General features: G+C 38.4%; 1 non-coding gene across 1 annotated transcript; it reads right to left on the bottom strand.

Annotated features, from left to right (window-relative positions):
* Positions 1–12,721: 12,721 nt before the first annotated feature.
* On the bottom strand, positions 12,722–12,793 carry TRNAC-ACA (transfer RNA cysteine (anticodon ACA)). The gene has a single exon. It is a non-coding gene; the product is annotated as a tRNA-Cys (tRNA).
* Between the last annotated feature and the right edge of the window lie 1,048 nt (positions 12,794–13,841).

The raw sequence follows: 13,841 nt of genomic DNA on the forward strand, positions 1-13,841 counted from the left end.
TTCTTTGTCTGTGGTTCTATTTCTGTTTTATCAGTAAGTTCATTCCAGCATTTTTTTAAGATTCAACATATAAGTGATACCATATGATATTTGAATTTACTCTATGATCTGGAATAAGACAAGGATGCCCACTATTACCAAAGAATTAGAAATAAAAAGAACCCAGCTTGGAAAAGAAACAATAAATCTGTCACTGTTTGCATATGTGTGCATGTGTGCTAAGTCACTTCAGTTCAGTTCAGTTCAGTCATTCAGTCGTGTCCGATTCTTTGCAACCCTGTGATCGCAGCACACCAGGCCTCTCTGTCCATCACCAACTCCCAGAGTTCACCCAGACACACATCCATTGAGTCAGTGATGCCATCCAGCCATCTCATCCTCTGTCGTTGCCTTCTCTTCCTGCCCCCAATCCCTCCAAGCATCAGAGTCTTTTCCAATGAGTCAACTCTTCGCATGAGGTGGCCAAAGTACTCCTTTAAAAGCGTCTTTTAATCTGCTGGTTGCAGTCACTATCTGCAGTGATTTTGGAGCCCAATAAATAAAGACAGTCACTGTTTCCACATATATTTGCCATGAAGTGATGGGACCGGAATGCCATAATCTTAGTTTTCTGAATGTTGAGCTTTAAGCCAACTTTTTCAGTCTCCTCTTTCATTTTCATCAAGAAGCTCTTTAGCTCTTCTTCACTTTTTGCCATAAGGGTGGTGTCATCTGCATATCTGAGGTTATTAATATTTCTCCCGACAATCTTGATTCCAGCTTGTGCTTCCTCCAGCCCAGCATTTCTCATGATGTACTCTGCATATAAGTTAAATAGGCAGGGTGACAATATACAGCCTCGATGTAATCCTTTTCCTATTTGGAACGAGTCTGCTGTTCCCTGTCTAGTTCTAACTGTGGCTTCTTGACCTGAATACAGGTTTCACAAGAGGCAAGTCAGGTGTTCTGGTACTCCCATCTGTTTCAGAATTTTCCAGTTTATTATGATCCACACAGTCAAAGGCTTTGGCCTAGTCAATAAAGCAGATTTCCATGATCCAGCAGATTTTGGTAATTTGATCTCTAGTTCCTCTGTCTTTTCTAAAACCAACTTGAACATCTGGATATTCACAGTTTTCTAAAACCAAAGGAACCAGAGATCAAATTGCCAACATCCGCTGGATCACCGAGGGTAGGGGGTTCATTAATTGAGAAGGGGCAAAAAGGCATTCCCAGAAAGAGTACCCAGCTGAGAACATGCTGATCAGACTTTCAAAAGCATATAATTTTAAAATAGGATTTTTAAAAAGCTATAGCTAATACCATATTTCTTTTACAGTCTCCTCAAAAGGTTCTGCTGCTCTTTAGATCTGTTTTTATTTTCATTGAAAGTACTGGAATTAACAAATAGAGATCTTAAGATTAAGTTAGTGTGCAGGACAGGGCTGCAGATCAGAAGATCAGTGAAAGGTGATGCCAGTTATCAGAGTGATGAGTGGCGGCCAGGCAGCACTGGAGCTGCGAGTGGCCAAGAGGAGATACTCCACGTCCAAGGTCAGAGAAACCCGAGTAAGGCAGTAGGCACTGAGATAGGGCATCAGAGGGCAGACAGACTGAAACCACAATCACAGAAAACTAACCAATCTAATTGCATGGACCACAGCCTTTTCTAACTCAATGAAGCTATGAGCCATGCTGTGTAGTGCCACTCAAGATGGAAGGCCATGGTGGAGGGTTCTGACAGGATGTGGTCCACTGGAGAAGGGAATGGCTAACCATTTCACTATTCTTGCCATGAGAACACCATGAACAGTATGAAAAGATGCTGGAGTCCAGCTCCAGCGGCCAGGGAATCAGCCTGAAGTGGTGAGCAGTGTAAGTGGACAATGATATAGCCTCTGACTCATAGTACAGAACTACATGTTTATTTCAAGCTTCAGGTTCTCTGTTGTTCTTTGACAAAAGCATTAGGTCAGAGGCTTGACATTTTCAGTTTCCCCCACCCAGATTTATTGTCTCCAGAAATCACTGGTGCCCTACAAACAGAGTTCCTGCTTCAGTGATTCTCTCAGAATCGGCTTTACTATCCATTATCTACTTTCTCTTATGTGTCCTATACTTAACTTGTGGTTACATTGTAACTCATGCCACATTCCTCAGTTTATTTCTTATCTCTCTAAATCCTGTTTGCCCTTAGCATCTTAAGATCACTATCTCCTAAAAAGGCTTCTAGCTATTCTTAATTATTCCTAAACCCTAAACTCAGCAAACTTCTTTTGCCATAAATATTTTCCTCACAAACAGGTTTCAGATAACAATCCTTCCCATGCCCTCAAGCTGCGGCCTACATGCTCATCCTGGAACATTATTTGTAAAGATCCTTGAGCAAATGTCAGTGGTTACTATATATAGTATTTTCTGGACACAACTGTAGAAGGCTTTGTGCTTTTTCATGCTTCTTTCAAGCACCTTAACATTTTTCCAGCCAACTCAACTGAAGAAAGGAAAGAACAAGTAAGAATCACAAGGCCTAACTCCTTCATTCAGGGGCTATGCTTGCAAGATGAGGAGAGGGGGTTGGGGCCTTGCCTCCATTTTGTCAGTAATGCCTAATGCGGCTCTGGACAAAAAGACAAAAAGATAGGACACTGAAAGATGAACTCCTCAAATGAGTAAGTGCCCAATATGCTACTGCAGATCAGTGGAGAAAAACTCCAGAAATAATGAAGAGATGGAACCAAAGCAAATACAACACCCAGCTGTGGATGTGACTGGTAATGGAAGCAAGGTCTGATGCTGAAAAGAGCAATATTGCAGAGGAACCTGGAATGTTAGGTCCATAAATCAATGCAAATTGGAAGTGGTCAAACAGGAGATGGCAAGAATGAAGGTTGACATTCTAGGAATAAGTGAACTAAAATGGACTGGAATGGGTGAATTTGATTTAGATGGCATATCTACTACTGTGGGCAAGATCAGGGAAAAGAAAGGCAGAGAAGAAAATCCGTTGATGATGATGATCAGTGCAAACAAATTTATAGGCACAAGTGCTTTTCAAAGAATCCAAGGTGAAGACCAGTTAGGCCAAGAGGAGCTACCCCACGTCCGAGGTCAAGGGTGGTGGCTGGGAGGAGCTACTCCACATCTGAGATCAGGGTTGGCGGCCGGGAGGAGCTAGCCCATGCCTGAGGAGTGGTGGCTGCCCAGGCACAGGAGGGCCGAAAGGAGCTACTCCACATTCAAGGTCAGGAGGGGCAGGGGTGAGGAGATACCCGTCGTCCAAGGTAAGGAGCAGCGGCTTCGATTTGCTGGAATGGCAGTGAAGAGATACCCAACGTCCAAGGTAAGAGAAACCTATGTAAGATGGTAGGTGTTGTGAGAGGGCATCAGAGGGCAGACACACTGAAACCATAATCACAGAAAACTAGCCACCAATCTGATCACATGGACCACAGCCTTGTCTAACTCAATGAAACTAAGCCATGCCTTGTGGGGCCACCCAAGATGGAAGGGTGATGGTGGAGAGGTCTGACAGAATGTGGTCCACTGGAGAAGGGAATGGCAAATCACTTCAGTGTTCTTGCCTTGAGAACCCCATGAACAGCATGAAAAGGCAAAATGATAGGATACTGAAAGAGGAACTCCCAAGGTTGGTAGGTACCCAATATGCTACTGGAGATCAGTGGAGAAATAACTCCAGAAAGAATGAAGGGATGGAGTCAAAGCAAGAACAATACCCAGTTGTGGATGTGACTGGTGATAGAAGCAAGGTCTGATGCTGTAAAGAGCAATATTACATAGGAACCTGGAATGTCAGGTCCATGAATCAAGGCAAATTGGAAGTGGTCAAACAGGAGATGGCAAGAGTGAACGTTGAGATTCTGGGAATCAGCAAACTAAAATGGACTGGAATGGGTGAATTTAACACAGATGACCATTATATCTACTACTTCGGGCAGGCATCCCTTAGTAGAAATGGAGTGGCCATCATGGTCAACAAAAGAGTCCGAAATGCAGTACTTGGATGCAATCTCAAAAATGACAGAATGATCTCTGTTCATTTCCAAGGCAAACCATTCAATATCACAGTAATCCAAGTCTATATCCCCAACCAGTAATGATGAAGAAGCTGAAGTTGAACAGGTCTATGGAGACCTACAAGAACTTTTAGAACTAATACCCAAAAAAGATGTCCTTTTCATTATAGGGGACTGGAATGAAAAAGTAGGAAGTCAAGAAACACCTGGAGTAACAGGCAAATTTGGCCTTGGAATATGGAATGAAGCAGGGCAGAGAATAATAGAGTTTTGCCAAGTAAATTCACTGGTCATAGCAAATCACCATCTTCCAACAACACAAGAGAAGACTCTACGCGTGGACATCACAAGATGGTCACCACCGAAATCAGATTGATTTTATTCTTTGTAGCCAGAGATAGAGAAGCTCTAAACAGCCAGCAAAAACAAGACCGGGAGAGGACTGTGGCTCAGATCATGAACTCCTTATTACCAAATTCAGACTTAAATTGAAGAAAGTAGGGGAAATCACTAGACCTTTCTGATATGACCTAAATCAAATCCTTTATGATTATACAGTGGAAGTGAGAAATAGATTTAAGGGACTAGATCTGATAGATAGACTACCTGATGAACTATGGATGGAGATTCGTGACATTGTACAGGAGACAGGGATCAAGACCATCCCCATGGAAAAGCAACACAAAAAAGCAAAATGGATGTATGGAGAGGCCTTACAAATAGCTGTGAAAAGAAGGGAAGTGAAAAGCAAAGGAGAAAAGGGAAGATATAAGCATCTGAATGCAGAGTTCCAAAGAATAGCAAGAAGAGATAAGAAAGCCTTCCTCAACGATCAATGCAAAGATAGAGGAAAACAACAGAATGGGAAAGATTAGAGATCTCTTCAAGAAAATTAGAGATACCAAGGGAACATTTCATGCAAACATGGGCTTGATAAAGGACACAAATGGTAAGGACCTAACAGAAGAAGAAGATATTAAGAGGGGGTTGCAGGAATACACAGAAAAACTGTACAAAAAAGATCTTGATGACCAAGATAATCATGATGGTTGATCATTCACTTAGAGCCAGATATCCTGGAATGTGAAGTCAAGTGGGCCTTAGAAAGCATCACTATGAACAAAGCTAGTGGAGGTGATGGAATTCCAGTTGAGCTATTCTAAATCCTGAAAGATGATGCTGTGAAAGTGCTGCACTCAATATGCCAGCAAATTTGGAAACTCAGCAGTGGCCACAACCAGAAAAGGTCAATTTTCATTCCAATCCCAAAGAAAAGCAATGCCAAAGAATGCTCAAACCTCCACACAATTGCACTCATCTCACACGATAGTAAAGTAATGCTCAAAATTCTCCAAGCCAGGCTTCAGCAATATGTGAACCATGAACTTCCTGATGTTCAAGCTGGTTTTAGAAAAGGTAGAGGAACCAGAGATCAAATTGTCAACATCTGCTGTATCATTGAAAAAGCAAGAGAGTTCCAGAAAAACATCTATTTCTACTTTATTGACTATGCCAAAGCCTTTGACTGTGTGGATCACAATAAACTGTGGAAAATTCTTCAAGAGATGGGAATACCAGACCACCTGACCTGCCTCTTGTGAAACCTGTATGCAGGTCAGGAAGCAACAGTAAAAACTTGACATGGAACAACAGACTGGTTCCAAATAGGAAAAGTAGTAGGTCAAGGCTGTATATTGTCACCCTGCTTATTTAACTTATACGCAGAGTACATCATGAAAAACGCTGGGCTAGACGAAGCACAAGCTGGAATCAAGATTGCCGGGAGAACTATCAATAACCTCAGTTATGCAGATGACATCACCCTTAAGGCAGAATGTGAAGAGGAGCTAAAAAGCCACTTGACTAAAGTGAAAGAGAAGAGTGAAAAAGTTGGCTTAAAGCTCAACATTCAGAAAACGAAGATCATGGCATCTGGTCCCATCACTTCATGGGAAATAGATGGGGAAACAGTGTCAGACTTTATTTTTTTGGGCTCCAAAATCACTGCAGATGGTGATTGCAGCCATGAAATTAAAAGACCCTTACTCTTTGGAAGGAAAGTTATGACCAACCTAGATATCATATTAACAAGTAGAGGCATTACTTTGACAGCAAAGATCTGTCTAGTCAAGGCAATGGTTTTTCCGGTAGTCATGTATGAATGTTAGAGTTGGACTGTGAAGAAAGCTGAGCGCTGAAGAATTGATGCTTTTGAACTGTGGTGTTGGAGAAGGCTTTTTAGAGTCCCTTGGACTGCAAGGAGATCCTGTCAGTCCATTCTGAAGGAGATCAGTCCTGGGTGTTCTTTGGAAGGAATGATGCTAAAGCTGAAACTCCAGTACTTTGGCCACCTCATGCGAAGAGTTGACTCATTGGAAAAGACTCTGATGCTGGGAGGGATTTGGGGCAGGAGGAAAAGGGGACGACAGAAGATGAGATGGCTGGATTGCATCACCAACTCAGTGGACGTGGGTTTGAGTGAACTCCAGCAGTTGGTAATCGACAGGGAAGCCTGGAGTGCTGCAATTCATGGGGTTTCAAAGAGTCAGACACGACTCAGTGACTGAACTGTACTGTGGGCAAGGATCCCTTAGAAGATGGAGTAGCTGTCAGAATCAACACAAGAGTCCAAAATACAGTACTTGCATGTAAACTCAAAAACAACAGAATGATCTCTGTTCGTCCAAGGCAAATCATTCAATATCATGGTAATCTGAGTCTATGCCATGACAGTAATTCTGAAGAAGCTGAAGTTGAACATTTCTATGAAGACATACAAGACCTTTTATAACTAACACCTAAAAAAGATATCATTTTCATATAGGGGACTGGAATGCAAAAGTAGGAAGTTAAGAAACACCTGGAGTAACAAGCAAATTTGGCCCTGGTGTACAGTATGAAGCAAGGCAAAGTCTCATAGAGTTTTGCCAAGGAACACACTCATCATAGCAAACACCCTCTTCCGACAACAGAAGAGAAGACTCTACACATAGACATCACCAGGTGATCAACCCGAAAATCAAATTTATTGCATTCTTTGCAGCCAAAGATGGAGAAGCTCTATACAGTCATCAAAAACAAGACCGGGAGCTGACTGTGGCTCAGATTATGAACTTCTTATTGCCAAATTCAGACTTAAATTGAAGAAAGTAGGGAAAACCACTAGACCATTCAGGTATGACCTAAATCAAATCCCTTATGATTATACAGTGTAAGTGAGAAATAGATTTAAGGGACGAGATCTGATAGACAGAGTGCCTGGTGAATTTGGATGGAGATTCGTGACATTGTACAGGAGACAGGGATGAAGACCATCCCCAAGAAAAAGAAAGGCAAAACAATAAAATGGGTCTCTGAGAAGGCCTTACAAATAGCTGTGAAAAGTAGAGAAGTGAAAAGCAAAGGAGATAAGAATATTGCAGAGTTCCAAAGAATAGCATGAGAGATAAGCAAGCCTTCCTCAGTGATCAATGCAAAAAATAGAGGAACACTATTGAATGGGAACGACTAGAGATCACCTCAAGAAAATTAGAGATATCAAGGGGACATTTTATGCAAAGATGGGCTCAATAAAGGACAGAAATGGTAAGGACCTAATATAAGCAGAAGATATTAAGAATTGGTGGCAAAAAATACACACAAGAACTGTACAAGAAACATCTTCATGACCCAGATAATCATGATGATATGATCACTCACCTAGAGCCAGACATCCTGGAATGTGAAGTCAAGTGGGCCTTAGGAAACATCACAATGAACAAAGCTAGTGGATGTGATAGAATTCTAGTTGAGCTATTTCAAATCCTGAAAGATGATGCTGTGAAAGTGCTGCATTCAATATGCCAGCAAATTTGGAAAACTCAGCACTAGCCACAGGACTGGAAAATATCAGTTTTCATTCCAATCCCAAAGAAAGGCAATGCCAAATAATGCTCAAACTACCACACAATTGCACTCATCTCTCGTACTGGTAAAGAAATGCTCAAAATTCTCCAAGTTAGGCTTCAAAAATATGTGAACTGTGACCTTCCAGATGTTAAAGCTGGTTTTAGAAAAGGCAGAGGAACCAGAGATCAAATATGCAACATCTGTTGGATCATCAAAAAAGGCAAGAGAGTTCCACAAAATCATCTATTTCTGCTTTATTGTCTATGCCAAAGATTTGACGGTGTGGATCACAAGAAACTGTGAGAAAACTGTATGCAGGTCAAGAAGCACCAGTTAGAACTGGACATGGAACAACAGACTGGTTCTAAATAGGAAAAAGAGTACACCAAGGCTGTGTATTGTAACTCTGCCTATTTAACTTATATGCAGAGTACATCATGGGGTATGCTGCACCTGATGAAGCACAGGCTGGAATCAAGATTGTCAGGACAAATATCAATAACCTCAGATATGCAGATGACACCACCCTTATGGCAGAAAGTGAAGAACTAAATAGCCTCTTGATGAAAGTGAAAGAGGAGAGTGAAAAAGTTGGCTTAAAGCTCAACATTCAGAAAACTAAGATCATGGTATCTCGTCCCATCGCTTCATGGTAAATAGATTTGAAAACAGTGACTGACTTTATTTATTGGGCTCCAAAATCACTGCAGATGGTGACTGCAGCCAGCATATTAAAAGACGCTTTCTCCTTGGAAGGAAAGTTATGACCAACCTAGACAGCATATTAAAAAGCAGAGACATTACTTTGTCAACAAAGGCCCATCTAGTCAAGTCTATGGTTTTTCCAGTAGTCATGTATGGATGTGAGAGTTGGAGTATAAAGAAAGCTGAGTGCAGAAAAATTTATGTTTTTGAACTGTGGTGTTGGAGCAGACTCTTGAGACTCCCTTGGAATGCCAGAAGATCCAACCAGTCCATCCTAAAGGAGATCAGTCCTGGGTGTTCATGAAAGGACTGATAGTGAAGCTGAAACTCCAGTTATTTGGCCACCTGTTGTGAAGAGCTGACTCATTTGAAAAGACCCTAATGCTGGGAAAGATTGAAGGAGGGAGAAGACGGGGACGACAGAGGATGAGATGGCTGGATGGCATCACCGACTCAATGGACATGAGTTTGGGTAAACTCTGGGATTTGGTAATAGACAGGAAGGCCTGGTGTCCTGCAGTTCATGGCGTAGCAAAGAGTTGGATACGACTGAGCGACTGAACTGAAGTGAGGAAGAATCTCAACAGTAAAGAGTAGAAAAGAGTTTAGCTACAGGAAATTAAAATGCCACAGCATAGATTTAACAAGGGACATGACCAAGAAACATGGCCTCTATAAACAATGCTATAAAAGTTTATTAAGTGATATAAAAGAATATTTGAATAAATGGAGAGATACATCATATCTTTGGGTAGGAAGACTATAATGAAAAGATGGCAGATTCCTAAATTTACTGTATTTCAATCTAAACCCCATAGGATTTTATGTCTAAATTTCTCCAAAATCATTCCAAAGTATATTTAGATAAGATAAAACAACTATATGACTTGAACAAATAAGCTTGTGTGGATTATTTGTAACATTTATAAATATTTAAATTCAAGTAAAGTATAATAAGATAGAAGTAAAGAGTTACACACACAAGGAAATGAATCATATGAGTTTAGGAAAACATATACTATATAAAATATCAAGGCAAGCTCACAAAGGGAATGAGTATCAACATCAAGAAATGATTAGGCACATACCCTTTATACTACATATAAATATATGTATACATATTTTATGTGTGTGGTGTCTGTTAGTTGCTCAGTTCTGTCTTTGTGACCCCATGGACTGTAGCCCTCCAGGCTTCTCTGTTCATGGGATTCTTCAGGCAAGGATACTGGAATGGCTTGCCATTCTCTTTTCCAATATATATTATATATTCTTTATAAAAAAATAGACCATGTACAATATCAGAAAATTAAAATATAGTCTAGTCCTGTAGAAGGATAATAGTCTAAGATAAAAATTATTATAATTGCACTGACACTATTCATAGTTATATAATAATTTTAGCTTAGTATATAATAAAAGTATACAAGGAACAAACACAATATAAATATTCAATGTATTCTCATATAAACAGTTCATATTTTGAAAATCAATAATAAAAAGAAAAACATAAAACTTTAAAAGTAAACAATTGAGATGTATAGTTGACGCTGCTGCTGCTACTGCTAAGTCGCTTCAGTCGTGTCTGATTCTGTGCGACCCCATAGACGGCAGCCCACCAGTGCCTACTAAAGTGATCACATTTGAAAACGTAGAATAACCAATATTGGTGAAGATTGATTGAAGCTATTACTTTCAAAAGGGTTGGCACTAAAGCTAAAAGTATGTTTAGCCTACTCTTCTCACTTTTTAGAACAAATTAAAAGTAGTAGAAGTTGTTGAACATGTACTACTAAAATTAATATAATTTTTATTATAACAATCATTGTAATATCATATAGAACATCCTCAAATTACAAAGAAATAAAGAGTATATATAAAAAAAATAAAGTTTGATCCTTTGAAAACATGTGTTCAGTCAAAACAGAGATTTACAAAAACAATAAAATGTCAGTGTTTATGAAAGATACTTTGTGTGTATGTGGGAGGGAATATACTTACAGATAATTTCAAAAAGTGATGTTATTTTATTCCTCTGAACTTTAGTGGCTTTGTCTATTCATAAAGTTAACAAGATTTTTGTGAGCACAAGAGAAAAAAGAGAACGACACTGGAATACATATAAAAGCACATTTAGAGCATATAGTAAATAATCTACACCTACTTTAAAAAATTACTTTCCTTCACCTTGTTTTTTATTGGCAATCTTATATCCTATACTTTTACACAGCACTTTAGATTTAAACAGAGTTTAACACTGTAAGCATTTTTCCTATTTATATAATGCATACAGTGTTAAATTAATGGTTGTACACCTCACTTGAATCAACCAAGAAAATGTATATTTTTAATTTTTAGATCACACCTTCCTCATCTGTTTTATAACAAAAATTAAACTACCCATTAAGCAGTGTATCAATCTTTTTAGGATCTAGCTGCTTCTCTTGTGGTTTAAAATGTATTTTTAGTAAGTCAACAAAACTATCTCACTTTAATAAACCAGCAGTGAATAAAGAAGAGAATTATCTAATCTGTTAGACACATAAAGTACTTTATTATTATATATTGATTTCTTGTTCAGTAAGCAATTCTCTGACAAAAATTTGATTTTTCAAGTACCTAAATGCTGAGAAAGGATTATGGTATGGCATATAAACTGGTATTTAAAATACTGAAAATCTGTAGGTCTATTCATGTGTTCATTTCCATTTTAATTGATCAGTCAGAATCCTGTAATTTTGAGTAAGAATCAATTCCTAAAGCCTAATAGAGTTCAATGTTCCAGTTAGAAAATCTGAGAATCCTAGCCTGGTCTTGATGTCAATACCACTGTAGTGATCTGAGGGCCCTCAGGGGAGGATACTTCCACCCGCCTCCCAACACCAATTTTTAGTATAGGTAAAGGATATATTCCTTGACTCTTTCAGAAAAACTATGTAAATAAGCTTGAAGTTCCTCACATCTACCTTCCAACTCTACCTTCCAATGTATCCAGACCCTTCATTTGAGGAAAACCTTGAATCTGTTATTTCAGACTAGTGTTCTATCTCTCTCACCTTCTAGAGTCACACATATACTACAGACTTTGTTTTTAGAACCAAAAATGAAGTTATTATGACTGGTCAGGAGAGATTTGTTTCATTACACACAGTTCATAAGAATTAAAATTCTGTCTATTTAATGCATGTACCAATGGCTTCTCTACTTAAGATCCTTTCAGACATTATAAATCAGAAATAAATTTTGACAGTTCTATTATCAATCCCAGGTTTCAATATCCACAATGAATTACAGCACACTAAAAGATTTGCTTTGTTTATATCACTTCTTCCCTATTTTTTTTTAATTTTATTTTATTTTTAAACTTTACATAACTGTATTAGTTTAACTGGAGCCTATTATACAGAGTGAAGTAAGCCAGAAAGAAAAACACCAATACAGTATACTAACGCATATATATGGAATTTAGAAAGATGGTAACACTTCTTCCCTATTAAAATGTTATGACTAGGTGGCAGAAGACCTATTTTTATTTTGCTGACCAGCACTTCTCTTTCTCTCTCAATCAGTACTATTTGTGGCTAATTTATATAAAGCTTTATTCATATTGGATTTAATAGCATTAATAGTTATATGTATTTCAAATATATAAGTCATAACCTAAGATTGGGCTTCCCTTGGTGGCTCAAACAGTAAAGAATCTGCCTGCAGTGCAGGAGACCAGGGTTTGATCCTTGTGTTGGGAAGATCTCCTGGAGAAGGGAATGGCACCCCACTCCAGTATTCCTGCTTGGAGAAGTCCATGGACAGAGGAGCCTGATAGGCTACAGTCCATGGGGTCACATAGCGTCAGACATGACCAAGTGACTAACATACATACACAACCTATGATTAAGTATTCAAGAAACTGAAGCAACTCTTACAGCAGATTTCAGATGAAAAAGTAGCTTCATAAATTCTATTTTGTGAAAATAAAAGAACCAAACCAAACCGTTCATTCCGTCGTGTCTGACTCTTTGCGACCCCATAGACTGTAGCCTTCCAGGCTTCTCTGTCCATGGCATTTTCCAGGCAATAGTACTGGAGTGGGTTGCCATTTCCTTCTCCAGGGGATCTTCCCAACCCAGGGTTCGAACCTGGGTCTCCTGCATTGTAGACAGACACTTTACCATCTGAGCCACCAGGGAAGTCAAATAAAAGAAGAAACTACCTTAAATCCATGGAGATAAATGAAATCGAATGTGCTAAGTAGCTGACCCAAATCTTGAGACTAAATTTACCAGGTTTATAAAAATACCTGTAACTTCTTTTCAATTGAGTAAACATATTGTTTCATTTACATAGCACATTATTATTTCAAGCTATTGTTTATATTTTTTAAATGTTAAAATAATTAGTAAGATCCAAAAATAATTTAGTTAAAAATAATAAAATCTAACAATAATTTATCCCACATCATATCTTCTATTAGGATTTCTATCCATAAAACATCTCAAAGAATCTTCAGTTTTCTTCTCAGCAACTTTTCTATGTACAATTTAATTTGCTTTATACAAGAGTGGTGTAACTCAAGGTCACCAAGTTATTAGACTTATAAACTGAAGGACCATGAAGGTGCATCTCAGAATATTTAAGTCAATTTCAGTAAACGAGAAAATTAATGAAGGAACTGACATATCAATCATAAAAATAAAGAGAAAGGGAATGCAATAACCTAATTAATAATCCAATTGAAATATTCATCGTTACAAATGAAATAAAATAATTATTGGCTCTGGGTTGAATCCAGACACTTAAAAATTTGACCATTTTACTAGCACATTAAAACAGTCATTATTTACTGTAAACACATTTATACATGTCTATAAGTAAGCTTTTTAATTCCTATGAAGATATTGTATCTGTGCATGTCTGTTGGACAACCTTCAGATCTGCATTAGCTAATTATTTCATAGTGTAAGCAGTGCATTTCTGGAAAAATTTTCAGGATGTGCAATATTATATATTAACCTATAAATAACAGATAAAAATCTTTAGAAATTATGGAGATAGACCTGCTTGAAGACATAGAAATTGAAATCACCTTGTCTATCCTGACAGAGAATGGTCATTGACTTCCTAATAGCTAATTAAATGTATCTTCATAATAAAGAAAGAATGAAACCAAAGTTATACACGCAAAGCTGAAAGAGTATTGCCCTATTAGGTTTAAACTTGAAAAGCCAAACTAAAAGA

Source organism: Bubalus kerabau, chromosome 7 (genome assembly GCF_029407905.1).
Source record: "Bubalus kerabau isolate K-KA32 ecotype Philippines breed swamp buffalo chromosome 7, PCC_UOA_SB_1v2, whole genome shotgun sequence".
Lineage (NCBI taxonomy): Eukaryota > Metazoa > Chordata > Mammalia > Artiodactyla > Bovidae > Bubalus > Bubalus kerabau.